Below are 18643 nucleotides of genomic sequence, written 5' to 3'. Positions count from 1 at the left end.
GATGGAGTGATCAGGTTGCCACCTGCGGTGCGAATCAGCAGGACATCCCAAGCGGTTGTAACTTTCCTGAGATGGGAGGCTAACGATCCACTGATGACTAAACAGTCAGCTCCGGTGTCTACTAAGGAAGTGACTCTGCGACCGTCGACATCAACTTCAAGGTCACTTGTTCTCGTCCTCGCATTGCACATGGGCCTTGGTGTTCGATCTCAGCTCCGTCGTTTCTTCAGGTCATGGCCGGGGCACACAGTTGTTAATTCGCTGGGCGGCGGTGTCGGCTTGCACTTTGGTCGTGTTGTCGTCGATGTCGTCGTGTGGAGCGGCGGTGAAATGGCTGTGTCGTCGTTAGTGATCGTCGGTGGGCGGAGGATGTTTGTCTTTTCGCCGTTGAGCAACCTCACCTCCTAAGGTAGCTCTATATAGTTTCCCCTGTGCGGGCTTGGAGACCTTCCGCGCACACTCTCATCGCAGTTATAGCCTGGCGACGCAAAGCGGGCCCTGTACGGCGATGGAGACCTGAACCGACGGCTTGGTGGTGCAATCTCACCTCTACGCAGACAGTTGTCGATTTCTTGCGGTCGTTCACCTGGGCGTGGTCGTGGAGCGCCGACTGCAAATCCGCGGAGACTGATTCGTCGATACGGGCAGTGGCGCAGACTGTGGCCGGCCTCACCGCAGTGGAAGCATAATGGCCTGTTGTTTGCTGCCCTCCAGGCGTCGCACTTCTTGGGGCTTGGGGTCGTTGCTAGGCTTGGCGGGCGGGGGCCAAGGGGCGGTTGTCAGGAACAGGACGGTAGCGGCGAGGGCTCGGAAAGTAATCACGTCGGGGCACAGGGCGACGTAATGCAGCAGCGTGGTTCATCGCTGTTGCCTCTTGTGCTGGAACAGTCGCAGCCGTCGCTTGAGGAACGCCCAGCGCCTGCTGGACTTCTTCACGGACGACGTCCGCGAGCGTTGCCACTTGGGGTTGTTGCGATGATGGCATCAATCGGCAGAGCTCATTTCGCACGATCTCCCGGATGAGGTCCCGAAGGTTCTCTCCGCTTGCAGATGCGCTGGGGTAGTAGCTTGAGTAGTCCGGCTGAAGTGGTCGCTCGTAGTGGCGCATCCGGGTGTCCAACGTCTTCTCGATGGTCGACGCTTCTGTTTCAAATTCCACCACGGTTTTTGACGGATTTCGGACATTACCCGCAAAACGCGATTCTTTAACACCTCGCATAAAATATTTGACTCTCTCACCTTCGGTCATGTTAGGGTCGGCGCGGCGAAAGAGGCGCTTCATCTCCACAACATACGCCAGGATTGGCTCGTTAGGGAGTGTAACTCTTGATTGGAGGAGGGCCTCAGCTCTTTCCTTTCGGACAGAACTTGCAAAGGCAGTCAAAAACGCTTCCTTAAAAATCTCCCAATCCTTCATAGCTTCCTCATGATTTTCGAACCAAACTCGGGCATGTCCTTGAAGAACAAAGTAGACTTGCCGGAGTTTCGCGGCGTCGTTCCAGCCGTTGAATTCTGCCACACGGTTAAAAAGGTCCGTCCAGTCTTCCGCATCTTCACTGGGCAATTCTTGGAAGATGGGGGGCTCCCTGGGCTGCACGAAGACGACTGGTGCTGTTGACTGGGACATTTCGAAAGTTAATGCTTTCCGGAGTCGAACGCGATCAGGCAGCAGACCGTGTTCTGGTTGTAGGCCTCGGAGTCGGCGGCTGGCTCGGTGACCTGTAGGCTGGTCTTCCAGGGCGAATGAAAAAGGCTGAGGTCTTCGATTGAAGGATCAAGGACAGCACCTCCACCAGACGTCACGTGGTGGTGACAGGATCGATGACACAAATGAAGAGTCGATGATTGCACTGAAGAAACTCTTTATTGGGCTGACTCGCGCCCGCAGAAGAACTAAGCAACTCGGCGGCGGAAATAGCAACAAACGTGCTCGTCGATCGTCGAACAAAGAATGCCCGTCACACTCGTCAACGCTCAATTTAAAGGCTGCTCAGAACAATCTAGATAACATCGCAACTGCTACAAGCACAAGCTGGAACATTGTAGAAAGACACACCAGTGGCCGGAATCTTCGAGACAGATCTCGGTGCATCTTTCGCTACAACGAAACTGATAAAGGTGCGTCTCGCGACATCGAGCATTAACAAACAAAGAATACAGAAATGAGACGCGATCCAGAATCAGAGTGATAAGCCCTCATGCCGGTGGCTGTTAAAAAAAACACAGTTTTGAAAGTTTCGCGGTAATATATTTTTTTGTAGTTGTTAGATCCCCACCCTGCTGAAATCTCGTTATCGGAGTGCAGTATAAAAAATAAGTAACTTCTAAGCTGAAAATGTCGCCAGGGCGAGACAGTAATTTTGTTCACCCCGAAGGAACAGCCTGTGTTGTCTAGCTTTGCGTTCCGGTCGTGTTCAGCTAGCCCTGCTTACAGACTCTCAGTTCCACGGTGGAAGAAAGAGAGGTGCTCCGACGGCGCGGCCGCGCGGACCCTAGCCGCGCTGCAGAGAGCGCGCGGCCGCTTAGTGTGACCGGAAGAGAGGGCAGCCACCAGGGGCAGCACGTATTCTGGGGGCCATCCTCTCCGCCGGTTCTGCTGGCGTGCTTATGGAGCACCGACGCGCGCCCAGATAATTTCCCACTCAAATCAGCATTAAAAGGCCCCAACCCTTAGATATTTATTTTTCATTATATACACCCCGACTTCTGAGTAGGCAGAAGCTTGCGTAACGCTGACTAAACAAATAACTCCATTTCCGAGCAAACAGAGACGCGTCGTCTGCTCGAGCAGACTACACGCTGCGCTCGCCGCTCCGGAGCGGGCACCGGGCACGCTAGCGGATTGTTGCCTCGTCTGGCCAATTAAAGAGCAGCTTCATGATCGGTCCAATGCCTCTTTGGTAGCTGCTCAACGCATGTGACATGGAGCTGCGCTATTCTATCCGCCCCTTGTTAGCACGGCAACCAGACGCCTTTAACACGGCGGTGAAGGAAGCAAGATCAAAGCGCTGTTGGAGAGGCTTGAGCGCCCACTTCACCCTCGCGGGTGCGACAGCCGTTGCCACATGAGAAACTGCGCTGCGCCAGATGGTATCAGGATGAACGTGGCGCTCCAGTGGCAAAGCGCAGTATCGAACAGAAAGAAAAAAAAAAGGTATCTGTAGCCGGATGCGCGTGTCTATCTCAGACGACGGCATCCACACGGTCAGACTGTGTATTTTGCCGCGCGTTCGATCTGCAGTTCGTACTTTATGCCTGCACGCATAGCCTGGACTGCATAAAAGAAACGAAGAAACTGTGCGCAGGAATGAAGGTAATGTGAGTCATCAGAATGATAAAAATAAACGATCGCAGCCAAGAAACATTGTTTTAATGAGGCAGTTCTTCATGACCTTCACAATTTCTTCATTTCACTAATAATATTTGGAATACGTTGCTTGCTCATTGAACTTTATCGTATTTTTGCGCAATCCGTGTTTTGGTGAAGGTAAAATTCGAAAAACATCTCTGTGCTGCCCGATGCCACAAGCGCATCAGGAACGCCACACGTACAAATTTCCGAATCATTCACTACGGTGTCTGCCAGATAATTTGCAACGTGGATGCATAAATGACTAAATGCAATATTATGCAACAGTTGGAAAATAGTGTGCGATTCACAAATGTCGTAGAATCTTGAAACCTGCGTCGTGCGCTGAGACTTGCGCAAGGGCGTTACGAAATTATGCAATATGCTTTCAATGAATTTGAAAGCTGAAGTAAAGGAGAATAGGTGGACAAAGTTTAAAATATAAAACAAATGAATTGTCTTCAGAAATTTTCATTGTTCGCTGTTTTCTTGAAATTAGTGCGATCATACGTTCTTATTAAAAAGATATATAAATATAAGCTTTCGCAGCTTGATAGATAAATATGCTGAGAACATAGTGTGGAAATATTGCCGCTCTACCACAAACGTTTTTTGAGACAAAGGATTGCAAAATAGACAAAATTTCATTTCCTGGGCCGATTTCGCCCCGCCGCGGTGGTGCAGTGATTAAGATGCCCGACTACTGTGCCGGAGTACCAGGGTTCGAAACCGACCGCCGGCGGCTGCGTTTCGATGGACGCGAGAAAAAGAGGCATCCGTGTGCTGTGCAATGTCAGTGCACGTTAAAGATCCCCCGGTAGTTGAAATTACTCCTTAGCCCTCCAATACGGCAGCCCTTTCTCTCTTTCCGCTTTCACTCCCACCTTCTTCCCTTCCCTTAAGGCGCGGGTCAGGTGTCCACAGAACATTTATGAAAGATACTGCGCCTTTCCTTTCCTGTGAACCAATTATTATACTTTAAGATATAATATAAAAACAGGCCAGGTGTTTCTTATAAATTTGGTGGGAAGCAGTACCCGGAACCCCTATGCGGCACTAACCTCTCCTTTATTGTTCATGCAAATGAAAAGAACCTACACTTCACACAAAAAAAAATGAATACGAACAAAAACTTGCATATTTTTAAACCATCTTCAGCTACCTAACTTTATTATACTTTCTGTAATCAATAACGAAAGTTCTCAAAAACAGCAGAGAACAACCGTGTCACTCCACTTCATTATTATTCAATTCCTGTGCCCCGAAAAAAAAAAAACATTGGCAGCAAAACAAATTTCAGATATCAAATTTTAAACTCAATTTATAAGGTCGGCTGACCATCCTTCGTTTGATCTTACATGGAATCGCACTATGGCATCGTACTTTCAAATCGCGCTGTAATGCACGACACGCACATGGGCATGGTTGTTGTTGTTGTTCTCCTCTAATGTGATGGCACATACCCACACAGGGGGATCGGCCAAGAATTGAGGTGCAGAGATATTAGATTTTGAGATGTATAACTACATCGGAAAAAAAAAATAATAAATGCTAGGGAATAGAAAAGGAAATGTAAATATGATAAACCAGAATATATAAGAGTAAATACTAACGCACGCAGTAAGAGAATAGTAAGATTTATATGTACAGATTAAAACTTCAAAGCATATTAGCCAGGTAGACGTTTTGTTTCTATTAAGAAGTTTTGAATGGCGTTGAAAACATACCTGTGGCTGTACCCAAGCATGGTGGCACCGAACGATAATAAAATTTGGCTGCTCAAATTAAGACCCAGCTGTTGTAACGGCTTCTCTAAGTACCGCTTTCTCATCATGGTAAAACGGCGGCAAAATATCAAGAAATGGTCTATTGTTTCCGGTTCCCCGCAGAATGCGCAGACAGGAGAAAGCGCCAAACCAGACCTGTGCATATAGAAATTTAGGGGCGGAATACGACAGCGTAGCCTTGTTAGAGAGACCTCAGTCTGCCTTGATTGACATGATTTCCTATTCCAGGAATACTTGAGGTGCAGGTAGTCATCCGAGGATAAAATAGATCCAGACTGCGTGCTTAATAAGGCACGCCGCCGAAATCGTGCTGCTGTTATGTACGCTGTTGCCGGGAGGACGGGCAATACAGGGCCGTTCAGAGAATCTTTGGCTAGTCTGTCTGCAATCTCATTGGCTGTCACATTGCTGTGTCCTGGTACCCACACTATATGTATGAGGCTCAAATGTGAGGGGAGCAATGAAAGAAAAGTGTTTAAAATTTGCGAGTCCATATTCGAAGAAAGCGACAAGCACAAAGAATAAGAGTCTGTAATTACTGCCACTGTTGAGTATGTTGGGTCTAGTTTGCTCAGAGCAAGCACCACCGCCAGCAACTCCGCCTGGAAAATTGGAGTAAAATCCGGAAGACGGACTGAAAAAGCCCAGTCTAAAAGCGGACAGTATATTCCAACGCCGGCTTTTTCATTAAATTGAGAAGCATCCGTTGCTATCGTTATGCTAACGAGAAGACTTTGTAAATGATCTTCTAATAATCCATTTAAAATGTGAGGTGCTAAGTGTTTCGCATTATTTGGGACAATGTCATCATAGATAATTTGAACCGACGATGCACTTACTTTTGTTGGAAGGATGTTAGAAAGGACTACGTGCAAAGGTTGTAACAGATTTTGCACTAGAATTACCTGCGGGGTATGAAACCGAGGCCATACCACTCAAAAAAAGGAGTCTGGCTCGCAACAAAAAATTGATATGGAGCGGTGGAATTGTGATTCATATATTTTCAGATACGTCTGGACAGTCAAGAATTGTAATCTAGTTAATAACGGTGGTATTATGGCTTCAAGGTATAATACATTATTAGCCACGAATTTGGGGAGCCCAAGGCATAATCTAAGCGCTTCCCGCTCTAAAAGAACAAGCGGACGAATTTTGTAAGCAGGTGAACCAGAAAATAACACAGATCCAAATTCTATAATTGGGCGGACATACATAACATAAATCATTAAAAGTGCGTCTCGCCGCATCCCAGACCTTGGACTGCTTAACCTGCGCAACATACCCACATCACGTGCCCCCTTCGCTGCAACATGTTCAATGTGATCCCTCCATGCCAGATGGTCATCGTAAATCACCCCTAGATATTTCAAAGACTTAACTTGAGGAATCATTTCCTGCTTAAATGTTAGAGCAAGAGTTACCGGATCCTGAATTTGGAAAACAAGGAACGCGCACTTTTTAACATTTAATTTAAATCTTAAGTCATCTAACCAATTTTGAAGGGAGCTTAGGTACGATTGCAGGCGCCTGTTGAGGGATTGAATGTCAGGTGCAGCCGTAAAGAATGCGATGTCATCCGCATAGACATACGTGCGAACCTCCTGATGAGTGGGAATTGAACTCATTAAAATGTTAAAGAGCACGGGCGAGAGAACTCCCCTTGAGGGACACCTCTGGTTTGTTGATATTTGCCAGAATGTACTCCATTCAACGAACAGTAATATTGTCTGTTTTGTAGGAATGTAGATATCCAATCAATTAAGTATTGTGGAAAACATAGCGATTCTAATCTGTGCAATAAAATTCGGAGCTCTACAATATCATAAGCCTTCTCTATATCTAGAGTCACCAATGCTGCATGCATTTTTTTGCGCCGCGCAAAAAGAATTCGACTCTCAAGGTCGGTATGTGCATTCCATATTGAAAATTTTGCTCGAAATCCGATTTGACAGGGACTAAGAATATGTTTTTGTTCGACAAACTCGGTAACACGTTTGAGTACGACCCTTTCAATTAATTTTACCAAGTCTGATGTTAAAGATATTGGTCTGATATTTTCCAAAGTATAGCCACCACCATTGTGTTTCCGTAAAGGAATCACTTTGGCTAGTTTCCAGTCACCAGGTATCCAAGAATGAATAATTGAGTAATTTACCAATTCTAACAAGGAATTTGGAGACACTTCAAAGAGGATTTTTAACATTTTTGACGTTACTTCGTCAGGGCCAGGCGCAGCAGTTGGCAACGTCATTATAATCGAAGAAAGCTGAGAAAAAGTAATTTTAGGAACATCCTTAACCGTATATACTGGGCCTACTAACGTAGGGTATTTGGGAAGTGTTGACAAAAAACGCTTTTCTAAACCTTTAGCGATGTTTTCTACTGTTCTAAGAGCTTCTTTAGGAGTCGAAACACATGAGGGTAAATTTTCTGAGACAGGAATCTTTTTCCGCGATTTTAAAAACCTGAAAAGTGCACGTCGGTTATTAGATTGTGAAAGGTAATTGAAATACTCATTATCATAATTATCTTTCCCTTGTGCGACTGTGCGTTTAAATGCAGCTGCAAAAAATTTATAATCATGCCAATTTTTGGGGCACTGGTTGTGAAGGAGCTTCTTCCATGCAGCCTTTCTTCTTCTATAATCGCGCGAACAATCTGCATTCCACCATTTTGGTGATGCATTGCCTTTAGATGCACGTACTAAGAATTCACACTTCTTACGACAGGATGCAATAGCCTGGCATAATGTTTGCGATTTTAACTCTTCCGTAGACTCAACCACTTACTCAAGAGACGAAATCAAAACTGGTTATAATTTACGTATGATCTCAACTGAGATGTCGGCAGAGTTAAGCGGCAGTTAACCTCAAAAACAATAGGTATATGGTCGCTAGAGGTGCCACCATCAATTGTCGACCAATTTAGTATAGAAACACTAGTGCTGGAAAAAGTTAAATCTATCACAGATTGACTGTGAGCACGTACAAAAGTTGGTAAGCCAGAATTCATGCAGTGAAGTTTATTGTCTGAAAACCAATCCCACAGACGCTTGCCGCAGGGATCCGTCTTGTAACCCCACGATACATGGTGCGAATTAAAATCTCCAGCCAAAATAACCGAATTTTGACAATTAACTAGTAGGTGGTCTAGAGATCTGGTGTCCTGAACACCATGACGGAAATAAACATTCGCTAATGTAAACGGACTGAACCCTGGAATTTCAAAATCTAGAGCCAATATTTCTGAATCTAAACTACAATATTGAAAAGAAATCTTAGCCCTATGACAAAATTTTGAAGAAACTAGAATTAGTAACCCACCACCTCTTGACTGGCGATCTTGTCGGAATGATCGATAATTTTGTAAGTGAAAATGTTTTTCAGTTGTAAGCCAAGTTTCTTGTAAAACGATTATTACTGGATTATGTTTTAAAGAAAGATAAACTAAATCTGTAGTAGCTGTAAGAAGAGATCTACAGTTCCACTGAAGAACTTTTAACTTTCCTATAGTTATGTCATCCGGGCAGCAGCAACAGCCTGCCCCAAAATGTTTTCCTTTGGTTTAGAGCCTAGCTGTTGCTTTTTTGATTTTGCTTATGGGCGAGGTGATGACGGGTTTGACAACGGGGATCCACTGCGTTTTAGAATTCGCGTATCTGTCTCTTCCATATCTGCATCGTGAGCCTCGTCTGACTTGTTGGAATTTTGCATAGGTGATGCGGAAAGAGACTCATTTTGCGAACAAGACATTGCAGTTAATGAGTGCTGCACTGATAGTGAATGTCCAGGTGCCGTAGGAGAAACCATAGCAGTTTGCACAGTCTGAGAATTATGAGCTGCTAGAACATTGGATATGCATTCTGTGACTATTGTCACAATCCTATCCACCATTTTGGTCATGGTTGCTTCCATAGCAGTTATTATGGTTTTAGACATCGTGGAATCTAATGGAGCTCCTGAACGGGCCGACACACCTGCATACCCATGAGCCCTGTCTAATTTCCTGAATTGCCTCACGCCTCGAGCAACGTTTGCGGTCAATAATCTCCAGAATTTTCATTTCATGCGCTCTAGAGGGACATTCCAAAGAATTTGCTGAGTGAAGTCCGCCGCAAAGACAACATTTGACAATTTGATCAGAGCATAAGTGTGTTGTATGTGCTTCACCGCATTTGCAACACCGCAAAGTGGATTTGCAACCGCCTGCAGTATGGCCATAACGCCAACAGTTGTTGCACTGCAGAGGCTTTGATGGTAGGTGATGTACTCTGAATATTAAAGGCCACGCTTTAATCTCCGATGGACAGACTGTGCCTGCAAATGTAGCAATAACCGATTCTGTCGGCACACGAACATTATTTACCTCCCGGCTACAGCGATAGACCGCAACAACGCCTGCCGCGGAAAGAAGGTCAAGGGTTTCTTGTGGACTTAATGAGGAATCTACACCTCGGACTAGACCTCTTGTGCAAGCCAGGTGTGAAGGGATAAAACTGCTTACCTGATGAGAGGCGACAGAGGAGCATTTTAGCAGGTCCTTTATGCATGATAGTTCTGGCGAACGGCAAAGAATCCCGCCGCGACCAAATTGGCGCACCTCGGCTATTCCTTCGTAGAAGGAAATGATTTCCTGAAGGGCAGCTCGAACAGCTCCTGGGTTGTTCATTTTAATGGTGCCCCCATCCTTAGGTACGAGTGCCACAGGGATGTTGCGGACACCGGAGCTCTGAAAAGCTTCCAAGGGCAGATCATCGGTCAGGAGGGAAGCCGACCAAGGGGAGCGCCCTTGGCCGGGGGACTGCGTCGACATTACCTTAAATTGACAATGTCACCGCGTGCGTTAGTCAACAGAGAACAAAAGAAGCACAGTGGAAAGACAAAACCGGGACCAGCAACCCAATACTTAGCCGATCGTCAAGGAGCAAAGGCGAACGTCCGGGCACTCCCTCAAATTTGCTGGTAATAAAAAGAAATGCGAGCAAAGGCATTTCTTCTTTCTCAAATTTCTTGCGTCATGTTTGCATTCGGGTCACAGCAAAGGCTTATTACAATTGTCCGTAATGCAATAAATCAGGACATTAGCGTTTTTTGTTATCAACCGGAAAAAAGAACGGCGAGAAGAAATTCAAACATCGGAGTGCGCGAACGTAACTGTTTTCCTTCGTTTTTTTTTTTTCCGGTGTGACAGTACCTGAAATTTTGCACATGTTGGCAGCTGTGAAGGCTCACATGGTCGTCTTGTACTCCTTTGGCTGATTTTTACACGCCGCTCACAGGAGTGCTTTCAGGAAATATTTTATTACTCGTGTTTGTCGTAAACGACAAAGCTGCATATATCAGTAAAGCAATCATTCATGCTGCCCCGAGTCGAATTGTAACCCAGCAAATTGGCAGAAATATAAAGGTGCATACCTTCAACCAAAAAAAAATTGTTTCAAGCCGGCAAATGCCCTTATGTGTCAAAATCAAGCGCCCGTCCCAGGCGCGCCCATAGAAACGCGAGCGAAACGAGCGACGAGATAGGCCCCCAGTACCGGTGCTGCCCCTGGCGGCCGCGTCATGCGTAATAGTCACACTAAGCGGCCGCTCCTCGCGGCGCTGTCGGAGCACCTCTCTTTCTTCCACCGTGCTCAGTTCTAAAACTCGAGAGTTGCAGGACGCGGGGTATTTGTAGCGTTTTTTGGATGCGCAATGGTCAAGTAATACACTAAAGCAAAACACAATCTACAAGGCCAGAAGAGAACAAAGTGACTTTAGTACAGTGTCCCCTACCCTATTACGGTGCGGTATCGCCAACGTCATCACCTTGCTTGGTACGTAACGTACGTAGAGAACAAAATACTGCCCGTGGGAAATCAGAAGGAAAGTAGGTGTGCCAGCACTGCTTCGCCAGAATTAGCTAGGGTGCTTCATTAAGGTAAACTGTATGTACCCGCTTCATCCATGGCGGCACCACTTCTTCCACCGTCGGTGACATACGGCTCGACAGCTTTCGCCGTCCCTGTTATGCGCAGGGCGCATTCCACGGCAGGAGCGTTTCTCCTCCGCTTTTTACGGTAATCGAGAGAGGACCTGGCGGACAAGCAAAAACGAACGAAACGCACAACTTCAGAGCAAAATTAGGGAGCTCTAGTTAGTCAGCGCTTGAACAGCTGGTACGTCAGCAAGAGCTTACGTCCGCCGAATGACAACCTTGTGTGACAGAAGCACAATGCCGTGGCACATAATTGACGCTTAGAGATGTGCGAAAAGCAGTGTAGCACGGCCAGACAGTCACGTGTGTTGTCAGACGCTGCCAGTAGGCAGTAGTCGCACTTGCAAATGTTTTCGACAAGCAAACTATTTTGTAGCGAGGAAACTCATATTATTATTAGACCTAAACGCTGCGACGTCCTGTTGATAGAAGCGAGACTCTCTGCACTCCGACATCGCTAGATCCTCGGCGAGTTCTACGGCGACTTGGAACATGTAGCTACATGTACCTGACCAAGGACGCGACTGCGGCTGGTATCATAGGCAGCGCCGTTCATGAATTTCACAGGAGTGTGGGTACCGCTGCGGCAAGCTTGTCTCTTATGCTAAAGCTGAGGCTGGACATTTTCGACCTTCCGCTCAGTGATATGCCGAGCTAATGATGCTCAAAAGCAACTGAACGAGGCTACGTACCCAGTGGCTACGTCATCCGGCGCAATCGAAAGCGTTCTAAAAGCGTCGCCAAGGGACCGGGCGCCCGTTATATGGCGCCACCGTCGCCTCGGTGGAACAGCGCCGCCCGCGGCGGGGTGCCGAAACAGCGGAATGCCGAGGCAGCTGAGCGGCGCAGTGGTTTCCGTTCTGCAAGGCGTTTTTGAACCTGTCCCTACCCGTCGTTTTGGGGTGTGGCTTTGAGAGCTTTCAGCTGCTTTGAGTAATCGCAAGAAGTATTTTTTGACCGGGAAATCTTGAAAAAGAAATGGGCCGTTCTCGGCAGGGCGTGCGTGTTTTTTTTTTTTATGAAACCGCCCGGCGCATGGTATTTCTGTTATATACTCGAAAATGCCGCGCGCATGATTTCACCATGCGCTAGGAACACCTTCGTTAGGCATTTGTTAAGGCGACTTCAAAGACGGGAATTGCGCCTGCACTGCGCGTCCATCTTATATTAGGTCTAGTCGAAACCTGCCTGAAGATCAAATACCGCCGAGCCGTGTAGCCGTGGCGCTGTAGTAGGGGTAGTTGTAATGGTCAGCGTTCATGTAAAATGAAAAAAGATGCTGCACCTGTCTTTTTGCTAATAGCTAGGCTCAAACGATTCAGAGTAGAATATTAGCATATGACATTCCAGTTTCGACCTTGCAACGAGACCTGTAAAAGGAGAAAAATAAACAAGCAAGACAAAAGTAGGATCCTATTTATGGTTGGAATAGCAAACACACATATACTTCCAGGACTTCCTGCACAATTACGCTACAATAGCTCACTGAGCCCGGCCTTGAGACTATCAAACTTAATCATAATATAAGCCAAATGAGTAATACCACCTCAGCATCATTTTCACATATACGACAATGCTCTTGTTGAACATGTCGGAGCTGCTACATATAATTGACTTAGAAAATATTATACATGCCTTTCTTCCGACATGCTGCGGCGGTTGTGAAAAGAAAAAAAAAAATAAATTTCCTGCTAGCGTTCTCTCAGCGCAGGAAGTTCAATGCGATTGACCGCACCTGCCTTGAACATCTGAAGGCAATAGTCCAATACAGTCAAACTGCTAAATACAATCGAAAAAAACACACACACACAATGTGATGTGTGTAAGATAAGCACCGACAACTAAGAGAGCGTTCTATTGTTAAATGAATACCTCTGATGGCTCGTTCGATAAGGTGGTCTACTTTCTCAGCGTACCACGAACTTGCGGGGCCGATACCTAGCTGACCTCGATACCTGATGAGTGTGAGGGGATACGACTATGTAGGTAGTTTTCTATTTGCACGTAAAGGAATCCGGATAACTGAAAGCCATTCCTTTTACAACTTTGTCACTGCAGCTTGCCGGACTGCTGCTAAATATGTTTACATTGGCCATAGAAACAATTTCTGAGAGAGGTAAAACGGTCTTGTCATACTAAGCCACAATCAGGAAATCTCACGTTCACTAAAACGCCGATGAGAAACACATGCATTTAGGCAGACAGGTAATGGGCGCTGCTGAGAAAATACGTAAAGCTGTGTCAGGTGCAACGTGAATGCGAAAAAAAAAAACTGCTGCACGGCCTTCGAAATTAAAAAAATGCTACGTCTATGCTTGTTTCCACAAATTAAATTGTATTTTTTTTTTGTTGTTCGACTTTTATATGAAGCCGATAGCAGATTTTGTGACCATGCGGTATTGATTGAGCTGTGAAATGAGTGGTTTTATAGGCGAAATGGACATGCCACAAACAAATGTTAACAAATTCTAAGAGTATCAACGCAGAGCTCTCAGTGCATTTTCATTGGTTGACAAACGAAAAGAGGAAAAATGACAAGATCATGGTAATAGGAATTGTTCATGTCTCCTATCTGGTCTTTCTGTTAAGAGAAAAAAGTAAATTATCTTTGACTATGTCAGCGAAGGTATCTGCACAAACATTGTCTCTGCCCATCACTGAAGATCGTAATGCAGCCCGAACGACGATGGTGGAGTTGCCTTTTCTTTTTCCGTGCTGGGGTTTTCTTGTACACAGGCGGGGAAATGCTAGCGTTGTAACGTACGCTGTTGGGTTACTGCGATTTCCAATTGTCGATAAAGTGACTACAGATGAAGGAGTGCGGCTTCGACTCCGAGTCTCTCGTGCCGTCACTCCTGGGGAACAGAAGACACAGAGCATCCGGTAGCAAACGGAATTTAAAAAATTCGGCACTTTCCATGACCACATAGTAACCAAATACGTAGATTCGTGCCTTTGCCTTTCAAAGAACCATGCTTAGGTCACCCGCCACTCATGCTTATGTGGAAACCCGTAGAAATGAATCGACTTAAAAACGTCCGACGAGTTTGCGTAGCTGCCAGTGGAGCCAACAACGCACCACGATTCGCCAGCCTTGTTTGGCCAGACTTCATTTCACTGGACATATTCACACAACTTGCGCAACTTTCTGTTCTCTTGAGGATATATTCACGCACAACGTCATCTAAACCTTAGGATTTCCAATTTCTACACAAACCAAAGACAAACACTACGCTCCAATGCGCTGGCAATGCGCCGGCCAGGGCCGGCGCATTCCGGTGATTGAGCGATGCGCCGAGAGGCGGCGCCACCCGTTCAGCTGTCCGGTCGCTATTTGGTGTGCAAATGAGCATGAAGCTGAAGCGGACCAGCTTGTGCGCTTTTCGTGCACTCGAGTGCCGACGAACGCGCACCTCCGTGGAAAGACGCCGAAGCATAACCAAGCAAGTTTTCACCCGCACCCTATCTCTAATTCGACGAGCTTATTCTAGTTTTTTCGTGACATTTTGCCGCCATTATTTGCTTTCAGTGCAGGGTCAAAGAGCAGATCACACCGTATACAGTAGGTCATTGTATGCCGCTACAATTGCTGATGTGCGCCGTCGATTCTGGATCGAACGACACAGGAGGTAAAACTCGCGTGCACGTTACGTTTTCTCACTTTGGAAATGATAAGTGCGAGAGGATTAACATTACTTTCGTTAGTCTCAATTATTAAATCCGATCCCAAAACTTACACCAATATCTATCCATGTGTTCAATCTGTTGACACATTCCATGCGTTTTGCGCCACAAATAAGTCGGTGACCATCGTGATAGCGCCCTTGAATATATTTGCATCTGCCTATCTTTCTTGCTTTGAGTGGTATTTTTGTCATTTGAATCTTTTATTTGGTCTATATTTTCCTGTTTGCTTATGATACACAAAATGGTGACAGAATTGTATCGGTTTTGTATTTAAGTTCAGCGAAAGAAATGTGTGTTTTACAAAGCACCTGGAATTTTCTCCGGACAAAGGCTATCATATAGTTGCACCGATTGCCGGTCAAGATGACAATTTCATTTTAATTTTACAACGCAGAAAATAAATTGCAGAACAATCATCATCATCAGCCTCACTATGCCCACTGCAGGGCGAAGGCCCTGCATATTTCTCCAATTTCTCTCCTATTTGTCCAATTAACCCGTTCTGTTCTAGCTGCATGCACTTGACCCCTGCGAACGTCTTAACCTCATCCGCCCACCTAACTTTCTGCCGCCCTCTGCTACGCTTTCCTTCCCTTGGAATCCAGTTTGTTACCCTAAGCGACCATCGGTTATCCTCTCTTCGCACTACATGTCCTGCCCGTGCCCATTTCGTCTTCTTAATTTCCACTAGAATGTCGGTAACTTGAGTTATTTCTCTGACCCACTCTGCACTATTCCTATCTCCTAATGTTACCCCTACCATTTTTCGTTCCATAGCCATCTGGGTTGTCCTCAACTTAAGTAGAACCCTCTTGGTTAGCCTCCACGTTTCAGCCCCATAGGTGAGTACAGGTAAGATGCAACTGTTGTATACTTTCCTCTTTAGTGATACCGGTAAGCTGCTATAGTCATAACCTGTGAGTGCTTGCCAAATGCGCTCCATCCCAATCTTATTCTTGTTATTTCCTTTTCATAGTCCGGATCTGCGGTTACTACCTGTCCTAAGTAGACATATTCGCCTACTACTTCCAGAACTTCGCTACCTAATGTAAACTGCTGTCCCTTCCCGAGGCTGTTAAACGTTACCTTAGTCTTCTGCATATTGATTTTTAAGCCTACCTTTCTACTTTTCCTGTCAATATCATCAATCATTATTTGCAGTTCATCCCCCGAGTTGCTTAGCAAGGCAATGTCATCAGCAAATCGCAGATTACTGAAGTATTCTCCATTTACCCTTATCCCTAACTCCCTAACTGCTCCCATTCCAAGTCTCTGAATACTTCCTCTAACCAAGCTATGAATAGTACTGGGGAGATTGTGTCTCCTTGCGTAACACCTTTCTTTATGGGAATTTTGTTACTTTCTTTATGCAGAACTATGGTTGCTGTGCAGGCACTATATGAACAGTGCAGTGCAGAACAATATGAGAAGGCAAATAATGCTAGAAGGTAGTGCATTCAAACGCCTAGGTAGTCACCAGGCGGTGGGAGCAGCAGTGGCGCATGCTAGCATTAAATTGACTCGCTTTAAACCGAGAGTGGAACTTGTTCAGTGCCAGCCGCTTGGTGTGCGACAGTCAATGGGGCCGGCCCTATGGGAGTGTCCGCTTTTTACCAATTTCTTGTATAAGTGGTTAAATTGCGGCGGCGTCGCATGTCCGACTGAGGCTGGAACGCGAGATGCAGTCAATGCCAGTTATCGCTCGCCGTGATCTCTCGCTTCGGCTTTTCTGGTGGCCCTCATCAGTATCACGTTAGGGGGAGTTCCCCTAACCTCCACGACACAGTGCCCTTTGCAACTCATTTACCCACTGATCGCTTGCAGTCGTAACCTACGACAGACCGACATAACGCAATCCCATCTGAAGCTGTGACATCACACAACCCCAGCAGCATACCCGTGATTTCAAAGCGAAAGGGCTGTTTGTTACAAATCACTGTCGTAATAGGACGACAAAAAAGAAATGAAATAAAAGCCCTAACAAAACTGTGCAATTAACAATCAACAAAACTTTCATTAAACGCTTGTTAGCAAACTGGCACTTTCAAAAAAAGGATGCTCAGTGATCGCAAGTAAATGGAACAGCGGCTGCTCAAAAGGATTCACCACCTCATTCGGCAGCTCGTTCAACAATGGTTTTTTGGAAAAAGGAAGCCTTGTGCGCTTTTGTGCGATGCCGTTTTTCGTCCGGGTAGGTCATGCCGTGTTAAATTGCCTGTATGTCTGAAAACCTAGTTTTATTTATTTTTTTAACAATGTTGAATATCATTTTGAGGTAGTGCAACTTTCGCCGTGGTTGAGTGTGCAGAGACAGTTTGTAAAAATCTGATACGGAGACCTACGGGAGAATTGTGAATACAACGTCTTTTTTTTTTTTCTGAATACGTTCTTCGCGGTTAGTTTCTGTTTTATTGTGTGGATCCCAAACTACATCTGCGTACTCAAGTAACGGGCGTACGAGGGATGTGTGAGCAGCTAATTTCTTCTTTTGTGCTGTGGTAATGTTTCAAGCGATGCCTGAGCAATAAGGTTACAAGCAAACTGTGATCTGTTCGCAGAACGAAAGACCAAAGCCACAAGTATACATGCCAGCGTCCACTCCCAAACCCAGACTGGGGCCTCATACTGTCCGGCAGTTCTTGCGGATTCAAGATACAGGCGGCGAAAACAATAGCAGAAATTGTCGGCTACTTGGCATCTGACGCTCCGCCGAGCTTTTTTTTTTTCAGTTCCTGTGGCCGACGAAAAACGCTGACAAACAGCCACCGACCAGGCGTCGGCAAGCAGCCGACCAATTTTGCTGAAAACTGTGAGACGCGTTTCCTAACTAGACCCCCACTTCTCGGGTTTGCGCAGCCTTCTGATGCTTCATGCATGGAAGACCTACCTACTTGAACATTTCCACTTGTACTAGCCTAGAAAATTAGAAGGAATATTTTACGATGTCCATATATACTGCACTCCCCAAATGTAGCCCTTAGTGAGTCCCTAAATCCTGCCATTCGTAACACATTACCCAACATTAGTTATTTTGGGCTGTATACAATAAATTGCCCGCCCCGCACCATTTTGCAACACAACGGGCTACATTACCCCAACATTATGAGCAAAAATTATTTCCACAGTGTTGCGAGTGCGTGCCTCTGGCGGTTGCCTCGTGCGCACTCATGTGACCTCTTGTATTGTACGTTAGCTGGGACTAAACTTAGGGGACTGTATATTCCATCACAGGGCACCATTCGCCGGCATCTTTCGGTGTCACGACTTACTATGGAGCGGCGGGGCATGTTTGCATTCAATCCAACACATAGTTATTTAGATTGGATAGGACAAGCTGCCGGCCTATTGCGTGGGCTCCTTCTGCAGCGGTAGCACCAGCGGAGAAGTGCCACCTGACAGGGTTGAGAATGTAGAGCCAGATAATTAATTTTTAGTGAGCTGCCCCTTCGAGAAATGCGCCTTTTCAGTCGATGCGTGACAGATCAAAATCGACTGCTGTGAGGGTTCACCCACTGGACAAGTATAAGCAGGAAACACCAGACACGCTACTGGATTACGTTACAGCTGATTCAAAAGAGAGCGGAGGACTTGTTGATCACAGATTCTCTGGGCGGGTGATAAACTTCAGAAGCGTTCGTGATTCGCCAGTAGAGCGCTTTTAGTAAAATTTGAATGGAAGTGTGTCCGAATGCGTGGATGAACACGTATCAGCGCAGGTTTACAGGCACTACAAGCGGCAACAGACAGCTGTTTGCAATGCAGCCATCAGGACAGGCTGTACAAAAATAAGTTTGCCGCGGTGAAACCCTGCGCAGGCGTGTGTGCGTTCTAGTCTTTGGATGCG

The 18643-nt window shown here is 46.0% G+C and overlaps 1 protein-coding gene across 3 annotated transcripts in view; it reads right to left on the bottom strand.

Annotated features, from left to right (window-relative positions):
* Nucleotides 1-18643, bottom strand: part of LOC146206893 (uncharacterized) — a 165875-nt gene that overhangs the window by 147006 nt on the left and 226 nt on the right. The gene's annotated exons all lie outside the window — the stretch shown is intronic.

This window comes from Amblyomma maculatum, chromosome 1 (assembly GCF_055883805.1).
Source record: "Amblyomma maculatum isolate TAMU_Amacu chromosome 1, ASM5588380v1, whole genome shotgun sequence".
Lineage (NCBI taxonomy): Eukaryota > Metazoa > Arthropoda > Arachnida > Ixodida > Ixodidae > Amblyomma > Amblyomma maculatum.
This window is presented reverse-complemented; position numbering and strand designations above follow the sequence as displayed.